The 8,057-nt window shown below is 41.0% G+C and overlaps 1 long non-coding RNA gene across 1 annotated transcript; it reads left to right on the forward strand.

Moving 5' to 3' along the window:
• Positions 1-1,401: 1,401 nt before the first annotated feature.
• On the forward strand, positions 1,402-6,894 carry LOC138838645 (uncharacterized). Its single transcript, XR_011375693.1, has 3 exons — positions 1,402-1,443; positions 5,966-6,139; positions 6,750-6,894. It is a non-coding gene; the product is annotated as an uncharacterized lncRNA (long non-coding RNA).
• The last annotated feature ends 1,163 nt before the right edge of the window (positions 6,895-8,057 follow it).

The raw sequence follows: 8,057 nt of genomic DNA on the forward strand, positions 1-8,057 counted from the left end.
TCCCAGAGTTCAGGCCCCATGACCGGACCCCCCCCCCCCAAAAAAAATCCAGCTATAAACAATAACTAGTTACATATTGTTGTTGTTGTTGGTTGTGGGGCTTGAACTCTGGGGCCTGGACGCTGTCCCTGAGCTCTTCAGCTCAAGGTTAGTGCTCTACCACTTGAGCCACAGTGTCACTTCCAGTTTTCTGGTGGTTTATTGAAGATAGGAGTCTCATGGACTTTCTTGCATGGGCTGGCTTTGAATCATGATCTTCAGATCTCAGCCTCCTGAGTAGCTAGCATTATAGGCGTGAGCCATTGACCCCTGGCTAGTTACATATTTTTAAAAGAGAAGTTCTATGTTTCAAATGTAGAATCTCTAGTTTCAAACTAGATCCCTCTCACTAGGCAGAGGATCTACCACTGGAACCCACTCCCCTAGACCTTGCCTTTCATTAATTTGAAAATATCAACCCACTACCTCTTGATTGCAAAGCAAGAATCATATGATAAATTATTTTTCTCATAGATGGTATTATCTGCCAGTAACTCCTAGTGGAAGTGGATATTTCCACCACCAAGTGAAGTGGGAGAGAATAAAGACCCAGTGACCCAGTGGTCCCAGTGCAGGGAATCCTGCATACAAGGAGAGAAATGTACATGTAAATGATGGAAATCCACAGGAGGTAGAGAAATGCAGCCTGCACCTGGCTTCACCTCCTGACTTTCCCTTTCCCATGCCTGGTTGAATCCTTCCTGGCCATATTTATTACAATGTATCCTTTCTTAGCAATACCTCCTGTACCTCAGTTATAGGTTTGAAGTTTCTCTTATTCTGAGAGTTTGTTTGCTTTGTGGTTTCATCTTGTATATTCTTACAGCCTTTTACTTTTAATAAATCATTTCTTCAAGTGGTGTGCCAGAGATTTTGAGTTTTTTAAAAATAAAATCGTATGGCATCAAACATAAAAAATCAGGGTTAAATTTTTAATCTGGATATCACTCTGGTAGTCTCTTTGATAAGCTCTGGTGTGCCTAGGACTTCATTGTGGTGCACCATGGATTCACACATTGTTGGACCAAGTCCTAGGACCTACCCACAAGAAAACTGAGGTCTTTGCACTGGGAGCCTGGGGTTAGTGTCTGTGCAGGAGCAGATCCTAGGATCCCATGGCCCTGAAGAAGGACAGAGGTGCTTGGCCACTGTCCCAAAACATTGCCATAGTCATCCACCTTGACCTACCTGAAGTCATTGACAACAGTCCTCAAGGTCTAAGAGCTAGACCCCGGCTGTAATTGGCCCATTCTTCCCTGATGTCACTGGGTCCAGCTGGATTGGTCCATTTCCTCACTGATCTCACATGCCATTGTGAGGTCCCTGCAGTGGTTCCAGAAGGTAGGTAGTTTCTGTGCAGTGCTGAGATCTCCTTTGATGACTACTGGACTAAGTCAGAGCTAGGTTGATACTTTTTTAGCTGGGGAGGGAGGTTTTGTGTTGTGTGGGTATGGGGATTTCTGTTATTCTGTAGTTTAGATTGTGCTAATTTCAGTTAAGATATACTACCACTGAATTGATTTAGCTGTTTCATTAAGATTTGATACCCAACACATTGATTTTGCTAATTTTAATTATGATTTGCTACCTACTGTATTTACTTAGCTAAGTATAGTTAAGATTTACTATGCATCATATTTAAGGAGCTAAGTTTAGTTAGGGTTGATTCCCTGCCATCCCATAAAGAAAATGGAGTCAAATGACAATGGATACACTACATTCTCCTCCAGGGAAGATGAGATCCTTGCCAGTCAATACCATGTACAGCATGTACATTGTCTATGGCAGCTATGGGGAAGTGAAGGCCTATCTGCCTCACAGACAGTGAGGTAGCAGTAAAAATACTGGAGCGAGAAGACTACCGTATGCTGGTAGAAAATGAAGTGGATATTGTTAAGGCTCTGAATCACCCCCACATGATTAGAGTGTTCCAAGTGATCCAGGGAGAGAAACATGTCTACCTGGTAATAGAAATGGCCACCAAGGGAAACCTGCAAAAGTGGATCAGAGCATCATGCCACCTATTTGAGAATGAATCTAAGTTTCTGAAGCAGATAGTAACTCCTGTGCAGTACTTTCATCTGAATAGGATGGACCACCTTGACCTAAAGCCTGACAACATCCTACTGGATGAAAATGGCAATACTAATGACTTTGGGTTAAGCCCGAGGATTGCCCCAGGGCAGTTGCTCACAGAAATGTGTGGTGCCTACATATTCCATGCCCCTGAAACCTGAAACAGGTTTCAAGGTGGATCTCTGGGGCCTGGGCACCAGCTTGGTTTTTATGATTACAAGAAAATTCCCATTTAAAGGGACCACTTCCATCCAGCTATGTATACCAATTATACAGGGCAGGTATGATGTACCATATCACCTGACTGCAAAAGGACATAGCATCCTTTCACAGCTGCTAACTGTAAACCCACAGCAGAGGACAGATACACACCAGGTAATGGTTTGATAAGAGTTGAAGAAGGCTGTCTGTGTCCAGGTGAGCCACTGTCCAACAAGTTAGGTCGGACAATTGTCACCAGAATGTGTTTCATGGGATCCAACAAACTTCAGACCTACACATTGGTACTACAGAGAACATTTGATGAAGTGATGGCCACTTACTTTCTGATAAAAGATGGTTTAAAACAAGATAGTGCCAGCCCTGTGAAACTAAATCAGTGCACCTGCTGTGTTCAACCATACCCAAATGTCACAAACCTTCCCACTTTTCTTGTAAAGAGATCAAGTTTAACATGACCATTTCAGTCTCTTCTGCCAATGTGCAGCTAGACGCAGTGCCGCCTCCCTGCCATTCCCTTCTGCTTCCTGCAGAGGAGCTCCATTCCCAGTATCTCACACCATACTTCAGTGGCTGCCCTCAACTGCTTCTCCCTCCTGACGAGCTATGAAGAGACAGCTGTAAAGCAAAAGCCCTGCCCTCTGCAGAGCCCCAGGATGAGAACAGAGTCTGCAGGGTTAGCAAGAGACAGTGCTGCAGTGAGCCTGGAATGAAGCTTAGAAGATATGGGGTCTGGTATGGAAGAGCTGCCAGAGGAGGCTGCACAGAAAGTTCATACTAGTGTGTTCCCAGCATACCTAGCAAAGACTGCGGCTCTTGCCTTGGGAACAGAGATAAAACATCAGAGGAAAATGCCTTTCCCTCTGAGCAGCCTAAGAATGATAGCAGAGACTCTATCTCGAAAAGAAAATGGGGCAAGAGGGAAGTGGTTAGCAGGATAGTAGTCCCTGCTCTTCACAGATGGTGCTGCTGTCTGCGAACCAGGGAACAGAACAGTTACAGGGAAGGCAGAGAAGAGCCCTGAAAGACTTCAAAGCCACTCAGAGCCAGAAACCCTATCACTGACATATGAAGCTTCTCACACACCCATCTGGAGACAGCAGAACAACCCCAGCCCCAGGGGGTTTGGAAGAACAGGGTCATGCAAGAGAAATGAGCCTGAGTCTCTGAACACTAATAACCCTATTAGAAGATGGCTCTAGTCACAAAATGTACTGCCTGAATACACTTAAAACTGATTTTCTTAGGGAAAACAAAGTGAAAGTCTTTCAAAGACAAAACAGGAACGATCATTATCATAAGGAAACAATTGAGGCCAAACTGTCTGTGGTTGCCTAGAAATGCTGTCCTCTAAAGAGAGGACATCCTTAGAACACTCAGGATGAATGAGAATAGCTTAGAAGTGTTTGTCTTCTCACTTTAAAACTAGCTAAATGACTTCAGCTTTTAAGCTTGAATTCTAATTTTACTTAGAGTGTGTAGACAAATCCCTATTCCCTTTGTTTAGAAATGTATGTGGTGTAAATCTGTATATTTTATAAACCTATGAATCTATCAATACTATAGTCTATAAGAACCTGTAAATTTATTCCCTTATGTAACTGTAACCTCTCTGTATATCACTTTGACAATAAAATTAAAATAAAAATCTGAATTCTAGAAGTAATATTATAAATATTATGTAACTCTGTTCTTAAAATCGAGAAAACCCAACTTTATTTGCAAGCAAGAGAGAGAGAGAGAAAGAAGAGAGAGAGGGAAAAAAGAGAATGAGAAACCAGCATCAATTGCTGCTGGTGAAGATCTTGAATTCTGCACCTCCTCTCCTGTGAGAAAGAGACTCACGAGTGATTACCACTGCCTGTGGTCACGCCCCCATCACCATGACTAGGCACATAACACAAAGGAAATGAGAAAAGTCGATAACACACATTCTATCCATTTCCCCAAGGCTGCACAGCCCAAGGGATCAGAGCATGAAGATGCATCTTAACATAGACTGTGAATTTTCAGTTCTAGACAAATGACCGCCCTGGCAGAAAGAAAAACTAAAGGTTTTTGTTGTTGATGGCAGTGGTGGTTGGGGTAAAATTTTGGTAAGAACAGCTTGGTTTTACTTTGACCTTTTTCGCTTTGTTCTTTTCTCCTTAAAAGAAATTCTTTGTTTTTCCTTGTATCTTATGAAATAATTCTTTCAGTTTTTTTTCTATTTTCCAAATTATATTTTTCATTTAAATATATTTTTCCTCTCTCTATCCATGCCTGCTCCATGTCTCCTAGTCACAGAGCTTGAAGTCAGGTCATGAACACTGTCCCTGAGCTCATGTTAAGGCCAGTGCTCTGCCTCTTGAGCCACATTCTACTTCTACTTCTGAATTTTTTGGTGATTAATTGGAGATGAGTATCCTGGACTTTTGTTCCCAGACTGACCTCAAAACTCAAACCTCAAATCTCAGGTGTACAGGCATGATCCACCTGTGCCCAGCAGGTTTAGATGCTTTAATTTACATGTAGGGCTAGGTGCTGACTCTGAGCTTTTATGCTCAAGACTAACTCTAGCACTTGAGCCACATCACTTCAGGTTCTTTGGGGATGAGTTAGAGATAATAACCTCAATGTCTTCCCTACCTTGGTTGACTTTGAAGAGCCTCAGACCTCAGCCTCCTGAATAGAGGAGTACACGTGGGAGCCATGGGTGCCTGGCCAATTAATAAGTCCCCAAACTACCTTGAATACTTTAGAATGACAAACCGTTTTCTACTGCCTGGATTTCAGACACACTGCAGGTTGTAAGGGAGGAACAAGCTGTGTTGGAGAACCAGAAATACTTGCTCAGGGTGCTAATGTATCAGAGAAACTATTCACTGTGAGGTGAAATGTGATTTACTCTTTGAATCAACTAAATTCCTTTCTTTCTAGTCTTTTTCTTAATAGAACACTTCACTTCATTGTTTTTCAATTCCAAAAAATTTAAAATTAAATTTATCCCTTCTTTGAGAATTGATTACACAATAAATGAGTTTCCTCATTTGTGTGCCTGTTTTCAAGGGCCTGATATGGGTCTTGTGTCCTATTCCACCATGGCTCCTCCTGAGATGAGCTTCCTCAGGAGAGTCAATGATTGTGTAAAAGGTCTCATAAACTGACAGGTGTTATAGAGGAGTCTGGGTGGACTCAAGTGACTGGATGAGATTGTACTCATTTATACATAGCACTGATTTAATATTTCAAATGAATGAAATGTAATCTTATTTCTTACTACAAAGCAATATATATACATTTACATATTATATATATATATGTCTGTCTTTGAAAGAATTGCAAACTTTATTTTAGAACTATATGAAACTCAAGAAAAGTAGAAATTGGTAAGGTTGATATTTCAAAGTAGAAATTGGTAAGGTTGATATTTCAAATCAAGTAAATAGGTTGTATTTTATTTTACTTTTTTGCATGTCAACTTTATGCTTAATTCACACTGAAATTTTCAAAATCAATGAGAGTGCATTTCAAAAGCTGCTCACTTTTGGCCATTTAAAAAACTTTTATAAGCATGTATTAGTATAACATGTGGTTCTGGGATTTATTTTTTTCCACATAAAACTATCCATGATAAACTGTCTGCCGGCAGGTATTCAGTGTGAACATTCCATGATGACCTGTCACCACAGTGATGAAATGAGGCATGTCTTGCCTTCTATTTCAACTGTCAATCAGAGCCACGTGTCACATTTGTGAGTAGTTGGGACATTCTATTTCCTGTAAAAGTCCTAAGAGATGGGAAATCTGAGAAGCCACTGTAGAGGTATGTACATACTGAGGTTCTGAATGCTGCTTTTATCCATGGGACTGCTCTATCTTAATCTATATTCCTCATTTTTTACATTCTGTAATAGTTTTATTTTTTTTAATCTTTTTTAAAATTTTTTTTGCACTCCACGTGGCTGGGAAAGAGAGGAGAGAGAGAGGAAAGAGCTAGAAAAGAGCAGAAAAAGGGGTAAGAACAGCAGCACTCACGTGGTATTCAGGTAAGAGGTAGGTTTATTCAGTAGACCTGATGGGACCAGGCAAGGTTGGCACTCCACGTGGCTGGGAAAGAGAGAGGAAAGAGCTAGAGCAGAGAGAGCTAGAAAAGAGCAAGAGCAAGAGAGAGAGAGAGAGAGCTAGAAAAAGGCAGAGAGAGCAATAGTTTTATTTTTTAAATTTAATTGCCACAATGATGTTACATTTATATCCATAAGGTAATGAATACATTTGTAAATGTTACAAAATTTCATTAAAATATTCAATTAAGTTATGAAACTAATTTTTAAAATATTTTAAATTCTAAATATTGTAGTTTTTCCAATGTAGGGTTTGTAAACATCTTGGAAGAGAAAAGATAACAGGGAACACAAGTACTCTCCCTCCAACAGGTGAGGGGACTCGTGATACTGAATAGAACAATGTCAGAATTTGAGATGTGGCTTAAGGAGTAGAGTGCCAAGCTTGAGCATAAAAGCTAAAGGAGACTAAAGCATCATGAATTGAAGGCTAAGTATCAGCACAAACACAAGGAAAAGGTGAATATATTAATAAAATTCCATGAAACATAGGTTGTATATCTTCTTCTTCATGTAGATGTCCTTAGACATAGTAATCCAGAAGTTTGGGATGGGTTTTCAGGGTATAGTGACTGAGAGAGTACTGATAACTTAGTCCCTGTTAGGCAGATAATGGTGTAGTGTTGACAAGGAATTGGGTTATCAGGATAGTGGAGTGGACACGGGGTGATGGAGGGAAAGTAGCTTGGGTATTAGTATTAGCATTAGTTTGTGCGAGTTATGCACTGTGGCAGTGAATGTGTATCTACAAGGGAGATCAACTTCTGCTCTCTTGTCCTGAGGCAGCTAGTGAAGGTGAGACTTACTGAGCTCCTGGCTGGTGAGGAGGACCTGAGAAGGAAGATGCCTGTCCTCAGCTGCCCTTGTCCCTTACTTGTTCTTTCACTCAGCTCAGTAATCACCAGAAAGTTGTCACCATCCTCCAACCATCAGTTCAGTAGGACACAAGGCCTCTGTTAATTAGTTTTAACTGCTCATCAGGGATGATCAAAGAACAGTGAATTCTTGGAACAGACATCAAGTGGCAATTGGTTTGGGATGTTCTGAGTTCTGAGCCTTCTTGGGTGCCAAGTAGAACAATGGTCACACGTGGGGTCACCTACTGGTCAGGAAGGTTCCCTAGAGACCTTTGACTGAGAAGATGCTGAGAGAGGATTGTCACAAGTGAGCACCCTCTCATGTCCTTCAGAGAAAGTCTATTTATAAGAAGCTATCCTATTTTTGGTCAGGAATAGAAAGGTAGAGGCATTAGGCACAGGTTCATGATTTGAACCTTTCCCTGGCTCAAGCTGTCCCCTAGAGCATTAGTATTCCCAGAGTCACTTTGTTACAGAGGATTTAAGACTAAGACTTGCTCTTGGTTCTAGATTCCATGACATCATGCAGAGGAATCAAGAGTTGGGGGAGCTCTGTATCCAGCACCCAATTAGATTCTTTTCTCATTACCATCACTCAGGAGTGTATTGAATCTGAGGAAGTGTTCAAAATCTCTTACTTTCAATTCTTGCTATGATCTTTCCTCAGGGCTGGGTTGAAATCACAGGAAACAGTAGATGTTCTCTATGACTTGCAAATTATTTAATCACATAAAGAAAGTAGACTTCAGGCTCACCTGTCTTT

This window comes from Dipodomys merriami, unplaced genomic scaffold (assembly GCF_024711535.1).
Source record: "Dipodomys merriami isolate MVZ:Mamm:240054 unplaced genomic scaffold, mDipMer1.0.p SCAF_286, whole genome shotgun sequence".
In the NCBI taxonomy this organism is placed as follows: domain Eukaryota; kingdom Metazoa; phylum Chordata; class Mammalia; order Rodentia; family Heteromyidae; genus Dipodomys; species Dipodomys merriami.